This window comes from Bos grunniens, chromosome 9, assembly GCF_055505025.1.
Source record: "Bos grunniens cultivar Pamir isolate PY7600 chromosome 9, Bosgru_T2T1.0, whole genome shotgun sequence".
In the NCBI taxonomy this organism is placed as follows: domain Eukaryota; kingdom Metazoa; phylum Chordata; class Mammalia; order Artiodactyla; family Bovidae; genus Bos; species Bos grunniens.
The window spans coordinates 96,693,447-96,711,940 of NC_141173.1; the positions used below are offsets into that span (position 1 = coordinate 96,693,447).

The 18,494-nt window shown below is 47.4% G+C and overlaps 1 pseudogene; it reads left to right on the top strand.

The window, feature by feature from the left end:
* The first annotated feature begins 5,374 nt into the window (after positions 1-5,374).
* The window catches only part of LOC147366422 (cytosolic arginine sensor for mTORC1 subunit 2-like), a 148,077-nt pseudogene continuing 134,957 nt past the window's right edge, over positions 5,375-18,494 (top strand).

Below are 18,494 nucleotides of genomic sequence, written 5' to 3' on the forward strand. Positions count from 1 at the left end.
CCCACCTGTGGATCAGACAGCTGTCCTACCAGCAGCTCCCAGCTGGGCTGGTGGATAATGCAACAACAATCTAATTATTCAACTTGGAGTTTCATCAGCAATGTGTGCCAGTGCTGGTCCAGGGGCTAAGGCTCCTCATTCCCAATGCAGGGGCCCAGGATTGATCTCTGGTCAGAGAACTAGACCCACATGCCACAACTAAAGATCATGTGCCCCAGTGAAGACCGAAGATCCCGTGGGAGGGAACTAAGAGCTGGCCCAGCCAGATGCATAGATCAGCGCTAAATAAACCAATGAATATGTGCATTGCTAACCAGGGATGACACCGTAAAGCTGGGATGCGTACACATGGGAGAGTAAATGGATAGAAGAGGGAGTGCTGGCCATGGAGAAGCTGCCTGAAGCCTTTCAGACTGTCAGGGGGATTCGGAATCAGGCACGAGGCAGCAGAAGCTCTGAGATCAGGACTCCAGCCCCTCTTTCTCCATTCTACAGCTAAGGGTCTGTGTGAGGGTCAGAGGGGGCTCAGCTTGGTGTGGCAAACACACAACAGGAGAGAGGAAAATGGAAACTAAATACTGTAATGAAGTAACACACGGAGTTCATCAGAAAGGAAACAGAGGTCTTGAGTGCTGCCATAGCACAGAGAAGGTGACAGCTCATGGGATGAGTCTGTGTGTGTGTGTGTGTGTGTGAGAGAGTGAGTGTGTGAGCATGTGTGTGAATGTGTATATGTGAGTGTGCGTGTGAGTGTGCATGCACATGTGTGTGTGAGTGTGTGTATATGTGTGTGTGAGTGTGTGAGTGTGTGTATGTATATGTATAAGTATGTGTGTGAGTGTGTGTGCACATGTGCATGTGTGTGTAAGTGTGTGTGTGTGAGTATGTTTGAGTGTGTATATGTGTGAGTGAGTATGTGTGTATGTGTGTGAGTGAGTATGTGTGTGAGTGTGTAGACAGGAGGCTCATTTTTAGGGACTGGCTTGTGTGTGTGCTGGGCAGCGTTGAGATCCGCACGCAGGGCAGGAAGCCCAGGTGAACGCTGGTGCTGCTGTCCTGGTCTTGAGTTCGAGTCCCACAGGCAGCTAGCTGGAAGCTGGGGGCATCCATGTTTCAGTCTTGAGGCAGAAAGGCCCCTTCTTTCAGGAACCCTGTCTTTGCTCTTAAGGCCTTCCACTCGTCGGATGAGGCTCACCCATACTCTGAAGGATGGTTTTCTTTACTCAAAGTCTGCTGGTCGTAGTTATGAATCATATCTAAGAAACGCCTTCCCAGCCGCACCTGGGCTGTTGTTTGAGCCACTTCTGGGCCTCGCGGCCCTGTGGGCGGACAGGTGCAGTGAGCTGTTGCTATCAGGGAAACCGTCTCCAGAGACGTGCTGGTTTATCAGAGAGGGGACTGCAGGGAGGATCCAGAGTAAGGAATGGGAAAGGCCATCCAGGGAGTGGAGAAAAGCTGATGAAGAGGGTGCCCATGGGCTAGTTGTTGCTATGGGCAACTGAGACTCATTCCCGCCAGGGACTCTCTGTAGCATTGCGGGCTTTGAATTACAACCAACTGGAGACAGCACCTGTGCAGCAAAGCCCAGTGGCCTCATCCTAAGCCTGAGCCCCGGCAACAGGGCTGCCTGGTGGCCCATTACAGACCCTGACCCTGAACTTCACAAGCAGGAGTGATTAACCCCTGTGTTCCTACCTGGACACATCCCCAGACAGTGACCCCTCAGCTGTCCCAGTCTGGCTGAACTGCCCTGCGTGTGGGCTCAGAAAGTTCCTGGTGGGGCTGGAGGAAGCTTCCAGCATTCCACCTCCCTCCCCACAAAAAAAAAAAAAAAAAACGTGACTCAAAACCAGGGAGCAGGCCTTAGCCTCATCTGCCAGCCTCGCCCAACTCAGCCTTTCACTGTGTGACTATGGCAAACTAACCCCTCTGAGCCTCTAATTCCTTATCTGTGGATGGGTGGGCTTGAAAATTAAGGAGAACATGCTGAGAATGAGGCTGAACTTTCAGTCGACCTTTCTCCTCTCCCCCGCCCTGGGCCAAGTTGAGCAGTCTGGATTCACTGTTTCCAAAGCAGGGAGGCTCTGCTCTCCTTACACGTCTGCAAGCTCCAGAAACTTCCGGCAAAGCAAGGAGGTCTGCATCAAGGGGTCAAGGTCATCAGACTTTGCCTCCCATGACTCACTTTCTCAAAAAAGACGGGCTGGAGATGCCAACATGGGAGAGAAGGATTCCTTCAGTTCTCTAGAATCAAGTCCGTTTTGATGTCCATGGCCTAACCCAGTTCCCATGGGACCGACCCCGCTTCACAGTCTTATCTGGGAATGACTCAGGCCACTCTCATAAAGCACTTTCTATGGTGATCTTCTCATAACTTCCACATGGAGTCCGTCATCTGAGGACCAAGCAGCTGTCCCAGGAGCCGAGGCAACCCCTCCATCTATATTGACCATCGAGTCTTTAACGGTACCATCCTGCCCTCCATTCCCTTTGCTGACCATGACCTAGTGCCTGGCCCTCAGTAGGAGATGCTCTTGGCCAGCTTCCCAGCTCTTGCACTGTTAACACACTTCTATAGGGACTCTCCACCTTCTCTGATCCAGAAGGTGACAGGCTCCCTGAAGGATTTCTCGTAATTTTAGCTGGTATCTATGCAGGCATGGTATTCAGTGGCTCATTTAATCTCGCAGAAGCCCTACGAGGTAGGGGCTAGTCTCTGCCCATCTGACAGCTGAGGGGATGGATGCAGGTTGTTGCTGTTGTTTAGTTGCTGAGTCGTGTCTGACTCTTTGCGAGCCCAGGGACAGCAGCACGCCAGGCCTCCCTGTCTCTCACCATCTCCCGGAGTTCACCCAAGTTCATGTTCATTGAATCAGGGGGATTAATAACGTGGTTAGTGTTTAATCAGTATGCAGTGGAGTCAGGATGGGAAGCCATGAAGTCCAGCTCTGGAATCCGCCCTCTTTTCTTTTTAAACTTTTTGTCTTATATTGGGGTATAGACAAGTGACATGTTGTGATGGTTTCAGGTGAAAGGCGAAGGGACTCAGCCATACATATACATGTATCTGTTCTCCCCCAAACCCGCCTCCCATCCAGGCTGGCACATAACATTGAGCAGAGTTCCATGTGCTACACAGTAGGGCCTTATTGGTGATCCATTTTAAATATAGCATTATCTGCCACGCTGTCTTTCCTCCTCTCTGGACATCTTGAATTCTCTCTGGCTGAGGTTTATGAAACCAGTGGTGGGCCTGATCCACCAGGAAGAGTTGTTTGTCTGAACTGTGTGTCTGAGATGGAGAGGTGAGCAATTAAGGTAGAACCGCGCTGTATAAATGGGACAAGCACCTTCCTCCCCTCCCACCCTGAGAAGCTGAGGAAGCCTGCCCACCAGGACGGGCCTGCAGACATGCTGACCCGGGCGTCGGGGGCGTGGGGGGGAAGACCCCCTCCTCCAAAGGCCTGTCCCAGGCCCAGGGCAGGGCGGCCTCAATTCCATGGGACGTTTCAGAATTTGGGCCACCTTGAGAGACCCCAAAGCAGAGAAGACTGAGCCCCCTGCCCACCCCTGCACAAGTCACTGATAACAAAAATAGAGCTCGATTATGAACTAAGCATAAAGAAGTCTTGAAAAGTTATGATTTGCACCTGCTAACCACTCCACTTTTTAAAATCAAACAACAGTTCTTTTTCAGTTCTGTCATGCTCTGCTGTACTCTGAGAGCCCTGGGCAAGTCCAGCAGTGCCTCTGGGTTTCTAATAAAGTCCCCTTTCTCACTTGAGTTTCCATCCCTGTGGTTTCTGCTCCTGCCTCTGACTTCCAGTGGCTGAGTCGCTCAGTTGAGTGTCTGATTTTGCAGGAACCACCCGCCCCCCCTCACCAAGCCCCTTGCAAACACAGGGACCATCTGCAATGAATTACAAAGGCCTTTTAGGCTATGTTTTGACCCGTTACTTCAAGTCTTACTGTTTTCAGTTGAACGTAGGTCTTCGGTAAATGTGTTTCCCTGAAGATGTGCTCAATGAATTTTTGATGATATCTTCATAGAGATTGAGAAGGAGCATGTAGACAGGAAAACCTTGTCAATGGGAAACAGCATGTACTGGGAATGGGCTGGGGCACCCTTAAACATCTGGTGCTATTTTGGAGGAAGTGCGATCAACCGCTTTCACTGTGTATGGAGACGCGGAGGGAGCCCTCAGTCAGGGAAGACAGCCATCAATGGCATGACCGGAATTGTCTCAAAAGCAAGTTTGCTGGTGCCACAAAAGGTCCCGGGGGGTGTGACACATCTGCTCCTGCAGCCACAGGACACGGTATCCCGGGTCGCTGGGCCCGTGCATGGCACCAAAGTGGTCCCATTTCAAAGGGAGGCACCCAACCACCCTCCCTGTGTTTGTCTCCAAGGCCGCCTGTGCAAAGCACCAGGCACTTAATCTCTTTCAGCTCTGGAAGCCCCAAATCGAGGAGTCTGCAGGGCCACCGTCTCTCGAAGCTCTTCTGGAGGGTCTGTGCCCTGCTCGCCTCCTGGCGTCTGTGTCCCCAGCAGTCTCGGGGTCCCCGCTGGTAGACACGAGGCGCTGACCTGCATCGTCATGCCATTCTCCCCCTTGTCTTCACAGGATTCTTCTCCCTCTGGGTCCATCTGTCTCTGTGTTCCTTCTCCTTTTCTTACAAGGACCCCAGTCACATGGACTTAATGACCTCATTTTAACTCCATTTCACTGCCAAGATTCTATTTCCAAATCAGGTCCCTTCACAAGTGCAAGGGCTAGGATTTCAATGCATCTTTGGGGGCTGGGGGACACAATTCTGCTCAGAGCAGTGTCCACTCAGAACACTGTCCAGACTTCCCTCTTCTTCCCTACACCTCGCCTCCAGCTCTGAATGGGAGCCCAGAACTGCCCTGTTTGGTTCCCTCACCCCCTCCAGCAGCTTCCCCAGTTCCCTCCACATGCCCTGAGCTCAGCTTGTGGGCCCAGTGGTCTTGGGCCCTTCCTGCAAGCCTCCCCTGACACCAGGTTCTACCCACCAGCCTCCAGACCCTGCTTGGATTCACCTTCCCCCAGGCTAATTCAGGAAGGATTCTGGAAATCTCACAGGGCCTCCTTGGCTGCTGATCATGGGGCCTGGGGCCCACTCCTGAGACTGGGGTTCTGTCTTCTCTATGCGGGAGAGCTTGGCCCCCTCCAGCACCTGTGTGGGTTGGGTCTTTCTTGGCCCCCCAGGACCACTCAGATGGTTGGCATCTGCTCCTGGTGGAGGGGACACCTTCCCTGGAGGTGAAAAAGGCTGCTTGACAATCATCAATCTTGACTTGCTTGACAATCTTATCTCATCTCTGAAACTTTCAGAACATTAAGGGTGCACAATGCTTTGTACTTCCCAGGAGGCACACAAGGGCACAGGTATGTGCTGCAGCCCTTACTAAATCAATGAACAAACAGATCATTTTCTCTGTGAGAGGTAGCAAATCATTTGACTTGGCACTGATGCCCAATTGACCAAATTGCTTGGGCATCTCAGAGCCGGGAGTTCTACACTTCAGTTTGCAGAAGGATTTCTTCCGGCTGCTCATTGCACATCAGATTTCTGCAGTTCCCTAATTTCTGCATCTTGTGAGCAAAACACCCAGATTGGAGTCCATTGGGTCCAGGCCCTCAGCCTTGCTGCCCCTCAGGGTGGGGGCAGCAGAGATGGTGGTAACACTGCACATGACTCCAAAATCCAGGGGCCTGGAATGTTCCCTGAGCTCACTCTCCTGTCCTGCCTCTTAAATTCTATTCTCTCTTCTCTTCTCAGAGAAGGCAATGGCACCCCAGTCCAGCACTCTTGCCTGGAAAATCCCATGGACGGAGGAGCCTGGTGGGCTGCCGTCTATGGGGTCGCAGAGTCGGACACAACTGAAGCGACTTAGCAGCAGCAGCAGCTCTTCTCTTCTATTCTATGCTCTGTATTCTCTTCTCGGTTTACTTACAAGGTTTAAAAAAAAAATTGCTGTACACCTGAAACTAACACAACATTGTAAATCAACTCCACTTCAATTAAAACACACACACACACACACCCCCCAAAATGGGGGCGAGGGGAGCGTCAAGGAAAGGGTGAGTGTCCAGACAGTGGAGAAAAAGGAAGGGGAAAGAAGAGACGATGAATGGAAGCACAAACAGCCCAGGGGCACGTGGTCACTCACTGCAGGATTTCCTCAGCCACAAGGAGAGGTGAGGGCCCAGAGCAGTGGCTACACAGACACAGAACCCGCACTGAGGACAGTTCTCACTGGATTTCCGCTCAGCCCACCCAGGGCCCCAGCTGAGCTTCAGTGAGCTTTTCACATCTCAACTTCCACCTCCCACTTTTGTTCCTTGTGAAGCAGGGAGGGGATGTTCTCATTTGGATTGCTTCTTAGCTTGGTTTCTTTTTTCTCCTTCTGGGAAGATTTCCTGCATAAACGATCTCTCTCCAAAAGTTCATTTCCAGGGGCTTGTTTTCTTTAAAAAAAAAAAAAAGTCTACAGATTTTTCTCTGCAGACTTCACGTCTGAAACACACCCCGTTCCCACTCCTGAATAGTTTTCTCTGTACATTTCTTCTTGTGGGTTTTATGCCAAATGGAGCCAGGGTGGCTACCACCAGACAAGGCCCTTTGTGCTCCCCTCCTGGAGGCCGGGGGTGGTTCAACAGGTTGTCGACACAGAGAAAAAGCAGGGTTCCCACCCGGACCCTTGCCGGAGAGCACTCTCCTTTTTTAGACAAATGATGAGCTCCCCTTCTTGAGCCCCTTGAACAGGCTCCCATTCATGAGAATTGCATTGGCTCGCCTGCTGCAGATCTGGAATCCTTTGAACACACCATGCTGTCATCAAATAAAGCCCTGGACCTCTGGTCACCATCCTCCAGCCCCGGTCGACTGACAGATGTCCATCCCTTAGGCGCTGGGCCGGCAGAACTGGGAGGACGCATGTCAGCAAGGAAGTGAAGCTGGAGTATGGAACATATAACATTAGGCTTAAGGTTGGAGGCTGGAAGGAATGAGCACTTCATTTGCTTAAGGCAGCTCGGTTGCACCTGATTTTCATAAACGAAATCAGGCCAAACGGTATTTAAGACCACCGGACACACTGGAACATGGGATAGAACATGAAGAAAATCCACAAATTGGCAACAAATACACTGAATAAATTCAGTCGGTCATTTCAATTCCCTTTTGGTAAGACATTCATGGGAATCGGATGTTTGGAGGGTCTCCACGTGTTTTTCCTTCGTGGAACGCCTAATCCCCTTGTGTTGTGACAACAAGCTGCACTGCAGCATCGATGGGAAGAAGGGGCTGGTGTCTAAGACACAGCTGGGTCTGATGCAAACTGTGCTTCCTGCTGGGAATTTTGGAGGCTCCCCAAAATATAGGTAAAGACCATATTCAGGAAAATAGCAATAACTAACAGTTTTTTTAAGAATCTTTTTTTATGTGGACCATTTTTAAAGTCTCTCTTGAATTTGTTACAATATTGCTTGGTTTCTGTTTTGATCTTTTGGCCATGAGTCATGGGGGATCCTAGCTTCCCGACCAGGGATCAAACCCGTACCCCCTGCAATGGAAGGTGAAGTCCCAACCACTGGAGCACCAGGCAAGTCCCAACAATGAACATTTTTGAGTATGGGCCTCAGGTACTTGGTTAACTGCTTTGCATAAATTATTTCATTTAACCCTCATAAACCTCACGATGGGTTTCCCAAGTGGTTCGGTGGTAAAGAATCTACCTGCAATGAAGGAGACATAGTTTCGATCCCTGAATCAGGAAGATCCCCTGGAGAAGGGAAATGGCAACCCACTCCAGTATTTTTGCCTGGGAAATCCCATGGACAGAGGAGCCCGGCGGGCTATAGTTCCTGGGGTCACAAAGAGACGGACACGGCTTAGTAACTAAACAGCAAAGCCTCGTGATACAGTCTGATTCCACTTTCTGCGTGGGAAGACTGGGACGCAGCCCAGGGACTCAGCCACGGTGACACATCTGCTAGCTGTGACATGAGCTCAGCTCCAGTCTGGCAGTTGACTCCATAACCTGTGCTCTCACTTCCTACGATTATTAACTGACTCTCAGTCATCCAGGAGCTGATCACTTGGAGTTATCTTTTTTGTTGTTGTTCTAGCTTTACTGAAATGTAATTGACACATCACAGCATAAGGTTAAGGTGGACAATGTGCTGACATGATGTACTTGTAGGCTGTAAAATGATCACCACCTTAGGGTTAGCTGATACCTCCCTCACGTATAGTTACGATTTCTTTCCTGTGGAGAGAACATGGAAGATCTACTCTCTTAACACTTGTTAAATGTATCGTACATGGTATCAACGTCAATTACCATGCTGCACATTAGATCCCCAGAACTCATTCGTCTTCTAACTAGAAATGTGAACGCTTTCCCCCACCCCCCTCTCCTGGTGACCACCACTCCACTCCGATTGTATGACTTCAGTTTTTTCAGATTCCACATGGAAGTGAGGTCATACAGTATGTCTTCTCTAACTTATTTTACTTAACACCCTCAAGGTCAGTCCAAGTTGTCACAAATGTCAAAATTTTCTGCTTTCTTATGGTTGAATAATAGTTCATTATATAGGCTTCCCTGGTGGCTCAGACGGTAAAGAATCTGCCCACAATGCAGGAGACGTGGGTTTGATCCCTGGATGGGGAAGATCCCCTGGAGAAGGAAATGGAGAAACCACTCCAGTATTCTTGCCTGGAGAATCCCATGGACAGAGGAGCCTGGTGGGCTACAGTCCTCGGGGTTGCAAAGAGTCAGACACGACTGAATGACTAACACTTGTATTCACTTCATATATATTATATATGTAATATACATCTTCTTTATCCATTCATCTGTTGATGGACACTTACCTTGTTTCTTAAATCTCCGTTACAGTGAATAACCCTACAACGAACATGAGGGTGCAGATATCTCTCTACGACTCTGATTTCCTTTCCTTTGGTGGATATATATCTAGTCTCATCTTCAACCCACTCCAGTATTCTTGCCTGGAGAATTCCATGGACAGAGGAGCCTGGAGAACTGGGATTGCAAAGAGTTGGATACCACTGAGTGACTGAGCACACAGCACACATAGAGATACCAATAGTTTACACAAGGCAGAGGCAATAATATTAGCTGTGTTACCATTTCCTGTGAAAGGCACAAAGGTAATATAGCATGAAACCTCAACCCACGAGACATGTATAATCCATTTGTAGAGATAAGACTAAAAATAATTTCAGTTACAATTCAAGCTGACATCAAATGTTCATTGAAATCGTATTTTATCAAAGCTCAGGACCTACACAAGTAACCACCAACTCCCAATGCCCAGATCTCTCCTGTGAAGTCAGCATGGCTATCACATAGAGACTCCTATCTGAGTGTCATACAATCTTCAGAATTCTGGAGTGAAGTTGGGACCCCGATGAACCTATCTGTAGGGCAGCAATGGAGATGCAGACATGGAGAACAGACTTGTGCACACAGTGTGGGAAGGAGAGGGCAGGATAAATTTAGAGAGGAGTGTTGAAACATATACATTACCATATGTAAAACAGACAGCCAGTGAGAATTTGCTGTATGATACAGAGAGCTCAGCCTGGTGCTCTGTGACAACCAGTGAAGTGGGATGGGGTGGGATGGGGTGGGAGGTAGGAGGGAGGTTCAAGAAGGAAGGAACGTATGTATACCTATGGCTGATTCATGTTCATGTATGGCAGAGACTCACACAATATTGTAAAGCAATTACTCTCCAATTAAAAATAAACAACAACAACAACAAAAAAGATGGGACCCGGCAGAGGGAGCATGGGCAGGAAGGGAAGATCAGAGGTCAAGGAAGAAACAGAAAGAGCCCCTGGCCAGTTCAAGCCTCCCTCCAGCCATGCTCCCCAGCCTTGACACCCCTGCCACCGCATCCCTGCCTTCTTTCCTTGTTGAGGAAGGAGAGGCAGGCAAGAAGAGACCAGAAAGAGGGAAGGAAACAAAAAATGTATTAAGGAAAAGATGGAAAAAAAAAAAACTGCCAGCAAAAGAGAAGGTTTTAATGATCTTTGCACTGCTCTGAAAGTGAGAAAGAGAAAGAAAATCTCTACAAAAATAACCCTTCATGCTTAGCAATTTCAAGCAATGGCTTTGTAATATTTGCTTCTCTGGAGAAGAGGAAACAGGCAGAAGGAAATGAATGGACAGGGCTTCTCTACATGGGATGCATGTTCCTCAGAGGAATCTGTAAACTCAAAAGTTTTTCAAGTTACTCAGTTTCAGTGATTTCTGTCAGGAAATGGTTCTGGGGCTCCCATCAGCACCTCAAGGATTTTCCAGTCCTGCAGATGAAGGCAGAGATATGTTAGAAGATGAAGCTTTTTAAAGTTCTCACTTGGCAGGCTATTGTGAATCTTCCCCCAGGGGGCTTCCCCTGAAAGGATAAAATAGTGACTTGATCAGACTTTCCAGAAGCCCAGATGTTACATAGAGTCGTTTCCAGGCACATGTCCATGTCCTTCAACCATGTCTCTTATGATAAGATTTCAGCTTTTCTCACTATTCCCCAGTTGCTTCTAAACATACACTGGTCAGTTTCTTTCTTAGCATGTGGCATCCACAGAGCCGGCATTGTACTCCAGAGTAAGTCCAAACAGCACAGAGAAAAGAGAGTCACCAGCCATGTTTTGGACACTGTGCTTCTGCTGAAATAATCTAAGATCACAAGAACTTTTTGAAAGAAGTACATAACCCTCTTGCCTTACATCAAGCCTTTTTGACAAGTGAAATTTCTAAGTCTTTCTGTATCTGTTACCTCTGAATTCTATCAGTTTTCATTTCTCTTCTACTTATATGGTTGATTTTGAGAGGAATAAAGGGAAAAAATTATGTTTATCTTTTTCGAATTTTATCTTATTGGATTCAGTCATTGTTATCAGATGCTGATTTAGGTTGATCAATGAATCAATGCTCTTTAAGCAGAAAGTGATCAAACAGTTGTCAATCAAGCTGAGTATTACAGCATCCAGCCCACATCACTCCACCATGGTGATTTGAATTTCATGAAATTCTTTCTTAAGCAACTTGCTGAAACTTACCCTTCTCAGGTGGTACAGCGGTAAAGAATCCACTGGTCCATACAGGAGATGCAATCGGGAAGATCTCCTGGAGTAGGAAATGTCAACCTACTCCAATATTCTTGCCTAGAAAATTCCATGGACAAAGGAGCCTGGTGGGGTACAGTCCATGGGGGTCACAAAGAGTCAGATACAACTGAGCAACTGAGCCCACGCACACACATTCACAATTTGCCTCGTGAAAACTGTGGTCGAGAGACAGATTTTGGCTCAACGATTAAAGCTCCTTGGAAACAGAATTGATGCTCCAGATGGCTGTGAGTGTCCTGTCATTGAATATTGTCTAATGTCTAGCTGGTCGTGGATCAGAAAAAAAAATAGAAAAGGTTCAGGTATCATAAGAAGTATTGAATTCTGCAATCTGTATGGTGACTTGCAATTCCAGAATTTTTGACCATAGATGACTTCAGCAGGTAATGAATAAATCAAGTGGTGGCTTCAGGTGCAGCTTGATCCAGAGCACGGTGATGTCATCATGATTCCTCTGTCTGCTTGGCTTGCTGTGCGTGTTGGTTTCCCCTGCTGCTGTCTCACTTGGCTACAGTCCAACAGCTACAGTATCTTCCCAAGCCTGTGTACTCAACCTACCAAGCCCGAAGGATTCCAGCATTCCCAGCAAACTGCTTCAGGCTTACACTGATCAGGCTGGACTGGGTCACATGTCCATCCTACAACAATCACTGTGGCCAAAGAGATGAGACCCACTTCCGTGGCTATCGGTCCCTGGATAGCAAGTCATCCACAACTTAGGGACTCAAACAACAATCACTTCATTATGGCTCCTGGTTTCTGTGGGTTAGGAATTTGAGTAAGCTCACCTGGGTAAGCTCTGGCTTGGAGTCCCTCCTACATCTGCAGTCAGACGGGGCTGGGAGATGGAAAGGTAGGGGAGGGGTGGTCGGTACTGGGAGCTGGCCCTCCTCCTAGAGTCTTGGAGCTTCTCCGTGTGATCTCTCCAGCTGGGCCAGTTTGGGCTTCCCTCACAGAGTGGAGGGCTTCCCTGGTGGCTCAGAAGGTAAAGCGTCTGCCTGCAATGCGGGAGACTTGGGATTGTTCCCTGGGTTGGGAAGATCCCCTGGAGAAGGAAATGGCAACCCACTCCAGTACTCTTGCCTGGAAAATTCCTTGGCTGGAGGAGCCTGGTAGGCTACAGTCCATGGGGTTGCAAAGAGTCGGACACAACTGAGCGGCTTCACTTTCACTTTTTCATAGCGTGGAGGTCTCAGAACTGTCAGAGTGCCCACCTGGCAGGGTCCCAGGAGAACAAAGAGTGAGTGAGTGGCAGTTTTGTGACCCAGCCTCAGAAACCACACAGCGTGACTTCACCCTATGCTACTGAGTGAAACAGTCACAAAAACACACCCAGGTTCAAGAGGCAGGTACACAGACTCTGCCTCTTAATGGAAGTGCAACAAGCTACTAGAAGAACATCTAGAAGAATGGCCATCTTTAGAAAATATAATCGCTGTGTATACCAGTGGGCTTAATCAATCCAAACCCAGTCCTAAGCTGTGAATCCTGTAGGTGACAGTCCCCCCTAAAAAACCTGGGTGCTGTTGATGGAGAAGAGAGACGTGGACAGTGACATGGGAAGGCCACTGTTTCTCCCTAATTTGATGTTTTAATATATATTCTATAAGTACTTTATCATGTGACTTAAATTTTGCAGAAAACTTATTTTTCAGCAAAACGAAACACAAAAGTTTAATTTTAAAAGAAGATTTTATTACATTACACCTCATTAACTTAGGTCCACTTGAAAAGAAGTCTGACATGTTAGGCGGAGGGTTTTTTTGTGTTGGTAGTGCAGCATAGCTCATAAACAGACTAATGGCATTAACAAAGGCAAAAGCCAATGAACTATTTCTAGAGGCAAACAGTTTTAACATTGTTGAAGAACAAGGGCTAATTACAAATGTTTCTGAGAACCTGCTCATTCAGCACTTTTGAGATTATGAAACTTCTCTCCTATCCTCATCCTGGCTATAAAATTATTAATTCTAGGACGAGTTTAGCAAATACAGCAAAATGCATGGAAAATAAAGCCTTATTTTTTCCCCAGTCATCCACAGCTCAGTACTTTTGTGCTTTTGCTGAAGTAACATTGACCCTATCCTATTTATAGTCAGGCTTTATATTGTTTTATAATTGCAGGAAATGACTGCCAAAAGAAAGATGGACTTTATTGTTATAAATTCATACTCGAAAGGTAAAAAAACTGCTTTTTGTGGATGCACAACTGTTGTTTCAAAGATTTCTTTTCCTCCAAAAACGAGGAAATATATGTAAACACACAGCTGATCTACTTTGCTGTACAGCAGAAACTAACACGACACTGTAAAGCGGCTAAGCGTGTGTGCTAAGTCGCTTTAGTCGTGTCCGACTCTTTACGACCCTGTGGACTGAAGCCCGCCAGGCTCCTCTGCTCATGGGATTCTCCAGGCAAGAATACTGGAGTGGGTTGCCATACCCGCCTCAAGGGGATCCTCCCGACCCAGGAAATGAACCCATGTCTTTTAAGTCTCCTGCACTGACAGGTGGGTTCTTTACCACTAGCGCCACCTGGAAAGCAACTATACCCCATAAAATAGTTTTAAAAGATTTCCCTTCCTTCCTCCAGGTTGGCTGATAGATTAATTAGAGCATTCCCGCTCTGAACCTTTTTTGTCTTTCTAAATAAATGCATTGGCAAGCTTATTAAAATGAAAGCCCTCCACCCGCTCCCTGGGAGGGGTGGCCAACTTTAGTTAATCACCCGTTGATGGCTACAGATTGTCAAAGGGGGTTTTCCCTTGTAAATCCGTGGCCTGCCAGGACTGGCAAGGGGGTTGTTGAGTGCGTAGGAAGATGCTCAGTGCAGGCCTCACTGCCTCTGCTCCCTGACTCCACAGCCCACTCCCTACAGAACGATGCTCAAGCAGCTGAAGGATCGGTTCCACAGCTCTATGGTTTGGCAGTGGCTCGTGAGATTTCTGAGCAGTTTCTTCAGATACCTATTACACCAACCCCTCAATAAAGGAACCAGCTAAGAAGCTCAGTGTTCAGACAATGGTTCATTGTCAAGTCTGTATGAATTCCAACAGCAGGCTGGCCTGATGCCTTTTTTGAAAAAAAAAAAAAAAAAACCATATTGACTAATTGACCTATTATTTTCACATTATGCAGGATGTTGGGAGGATTGCAAAAACCTACTCTGCAATTTTAGTTTCTTGCTGGATACACGTAGTCTGAACTTGTGATTCCTTTGTCTCTGGTCCAGTGCCCCATGGACTTATATCTGATTCCTGTGGAGAGAGGGGGCTGCAGGTAAAAATAAAATGAGCTGCCTCCTCCTCAGACTCCAGACAATATCAACATTCAAGGTAGTACGACTGACACTATACAAAAGACCATGACAAATATTGAACTGTTGATGGCGTGATAGGGATGCAGGGCACGGATGTCTGCAGCTCTCTTCAGTTCAGTTCAGTCGCTCAGTTGTGTCTGACTCTTTGCGACCCCATGGACTGCAGCACGCCAGGCTTCCTTGTCCATCACCAACTCCCGGAGCCTACTCAAACTCATGTCTATTGAGTCGGTGATGCCATCCAACCATTTCATCCTCTGTCGTCCCCTTCTCCTCCCGCCTTCAATCTTTCTCAGCATCAGGGTCTTTTCCAATGAGCCAGTTCTTCACATCAGGTGGCCAAAGTACTGGAGTTTTAGCTTCAGCATCAGTCCTTCCAATGAATTCTCAGGACTGATTTCCTTTTGGATGGACTGGTTGGATCTCCTTGCAGTCCAAGGGACTCTCAAGAGTCTTCTCCAAACCCCAGTTCAAAAGTATCAATTCTTTGGCATTCAGCTGTCTTTATAGTCTAACTCTCACATCCATACATGACTGCTGGAAAAACCATAGCTTTGACTAGACAAAGCTATGGCACAGTGATGTCTCTGCTTTTTAATACACTGTCTAGGTTTTGGTCTACAAAGTTGGCAAAGTGATGTCTCTGTTTTTTAACACACTGTCTAGGTTTGTCATAGCTTTTTTTCTAAGGAGCAAGCGTCTTTTAATTTCATGGCTGCAGTCACCATCGGCAGTGATTTTGGAGCCCCCCAAAATAAAGTCTCTCACTGTTTCCATTGTTTCCCCATCTATTTGCATGAAGTGATGGGACCAGATGCCATGATCTTAGTTTTCTGAATGTTGAGTTTTAAGCCAACTTTCTCACTCTCCTCTTTCACTTCATCAAGAGGCTCTTTAGTTCTTCACTTTCTGCCATAAGGGTGTTGTCATCTGTGCATCTGAGGTTAGTGATATTTCTCCTGGAAATCTTGATTCCAGCTTGTGCTTCATCCAGCTCTCTTGGAAATGCCTTAAAGTGCAGAATGCAGAATGCCTAAAAGAAGTGCAGCTCTCTAAGAAATGCCTAAAAACAATAAGATGGGCTGATGAATGGGTGGATGAAAAGAGAAGAAGAAATGGTGGAGCCAAGCAGTCCCGGGTGGACCAGGGGCAAGAGCCCCCTGGAGACCCACCCCCACCCCAGGGCTCATTTTGGGGGACCTTGCAGATGTCCTAAATCTTGCATTAAGAAAGCCAATGGCACAACACTGTAAATCGACTATTCTTCAATTTTAAAAAGAGAAAGAAAGCGACTGGAGCACCAGTTACAGATGAAAATGCATATGATTTTTCAAATCTATAGTACAGATTTGTTTTGATCAGGAAATTTCACGTCATGAACTAAATTATGTTTGTAACTTTTTAAGATGACTCTTCTTTTTGTAAAAAATCACTTTCTCTTAGCAGAGTTTGCATCATTTACCACGTTTACTAAGTTTAGCAAAAGACAGAAAACATTTCCAGTTAAATATTATCAGAGTTTATTCCCTGATACAGAACCATAACGTGTTAGTCACTAAGTTGTGTCTGACTCTTTGCCACCCGATGGACTGTAGCCCACCGGGCTCCTCTGTCCATTCCTGCCAGGGATCCTCCAGGCAAGAATACTGGAGTGGGTAGCCATTTCCTTCTCCAGGGGATCTTCCTGACCCAGGGATCGAACCCAGGTCTCCTGCACTGCAGGTGGATTCTTTACTATCTGAGCCACCAGCGAAGTTGGTCCATAACCATAATATTAGACCCAGGATCCATTCAAAATTGTGTCTTAGTCCCTGCACCATTGACAAGTCATGGTTTAAACATGGGAGTGAGAGTGATGGGATGTGTTTTGGCCACATTACTGCCGCATAACCTCAATTCTCTATACAAGTAGAAGCCGAGTAATGTGAAGTGAACCCCCGGACATCCACGTACTCTGCTCCCAACCAATGAGCAGAGTGGCTCTGATGATGTCTGGAACCACCAGGACACTCTCCAGATATTAAGTGCTCTTCCACCTCATTCTTCCATATTAAAGTGTGAATGACTCAGGAACATTCATTAAATCATCCCCACATAGAACCAAGCTCTAAAATCAACACACACACAAAAATGTATGACTAACTGACATGTAAAAACAAGAGGTGAAGATAAAGAAAACTAATTTCTTTACACTCAATCTGAACAAGATACTATATCTCAGTTACCTTGATGGCTCATTTGCAGGAGGTCTCCCAAATTTTCCAGTGCCAGTCATTCTTACTTTGCAAATGTTGTCCCAGCTGCTGTGGTTAGGGGAGGGGTTATCCACTGCTCAGAGTGGAAGAGGGAGCCCAGCGGGGACAGGTGACCCCCCAGATGCAGTTTCAATTCCCCTCCTAACATAAAGCACCACAGGGTTAGAGTCAAGAGTCACATGGAGGAGAGGAAAAGAAGAAGCGTGCACTGGGAATATATGGACAATGGGAAGTGCCACGTGACAGGAACAGGGGCTCCCAGAAGCCCAGGCAGGAGCACAGTCAAGGGAACATGACAAGGTCAAGGTCACTACCAGCACGCCCTACTGTGTGTGACCTGATTGAGCACAGGGCAGGTTCTCAGCATTTGCTGCTCAGTTCTGGAGTAGGCTTCCAAAAGGTAGCTAGTGATCAACACAGGTGGTTAGAGGCTCTCCTAGTTTCTCTAATAGTGAGACTCTTTCACTCTGACTACACAACCCTTCAATTCAGTATCAGCTTGCCAGGCAAGGTCAATATTCCACATTTAGAGAGTCATTCCTTTGACTTCAAGCTTTATCCCCTATTGTATTTAATACTCATTACAGTAACTTTAGAGGAGGGCACAACAACCCACCCCAGTATTCTTGCCTGGAGAATCCCATGGACAGAGGAGCCTGGTGGGCTACAGTCCGTGGGGTTGCAAAGAGTCGGATGTGACTGAAGCGACTTAGCACACAGCATTACACAGTAACATTTGGTCATGGTGGTTTGCAGCGAAATAGACACAGATTCCTAAGAGCCCTTCCTGAGAACATGTTTTGATAGAGGGGAAGATGCAAAGAGCATAAGCAGGCCGGGAGCCTGGTGTGGAGCCAACAGACAGATATGCAGCAGAGACAGACCTGGGGAGGAGGAGAGGCTGGGAGGTAGGATTTTCCAAACTGAACATTTTATATGAGAGCTTTCCTATTGAGTCTCACTTAAGGACAGACCTAATAAGCTCAGGATAATTCAGAACATAGAGAAGGGCTCTTTTCCAGGATGTTTGCTGTTCTTTCTTTTCCTTAACCTTGGCCAGAAACACACAAGATGATTTTGGCAAGAAATGAATGACTCTACATAGCCAACCCCCTCTCTAGAAAGAAGTCAAAGGACGGTGCCTGCTGAGGGGTGTCTGGGTCTCAACTTCAAAGCCAAGATGAACCGAGTGGGCGGGGCTTCCCCAAGAACCCCCAGGCAGGCAGGAGGGCACCGCAGGGACCCTGTCTGGAAGGCAAGTCATGGAACCCAGGAGCCACGGAGGAACGTGACCGCAGACTTGAATGTTGACAGGGAAAAGTCAGTCTCAGTCCAAGACATATGGGGGTTGGGTCCAGAAAACGGAGCAAGCCAGGAGAGGAGGCCGACCAACTCGAGTGGCCCCAGGAAGATGGACACAGCCATCACAAAGCCCCTGCCCAGCACTGCTGGTTGGGGGGTAGAGGGAGCAGGGACCTCAATTTTCCAGCATCTCCACCAAACATAGATTGTGCCATCTTGCCTTTACAGGTAGGAAGGCTGAGGCCACATTGCTAGTTAGTGAAAAGCTGAGCTACTGCTCCAGACTGTGAGAGGAAGGTTTCGTACAAAGGAGGACACACGATTTACTGCTCTTAGGAAAATATTATCAAAGGATTACGATTCCTCCTTTTCCAGAGATTGAGAATGCTTGTTCTGAAGCCAGCCTGTAAAGTGTCCAATGCAAGCCT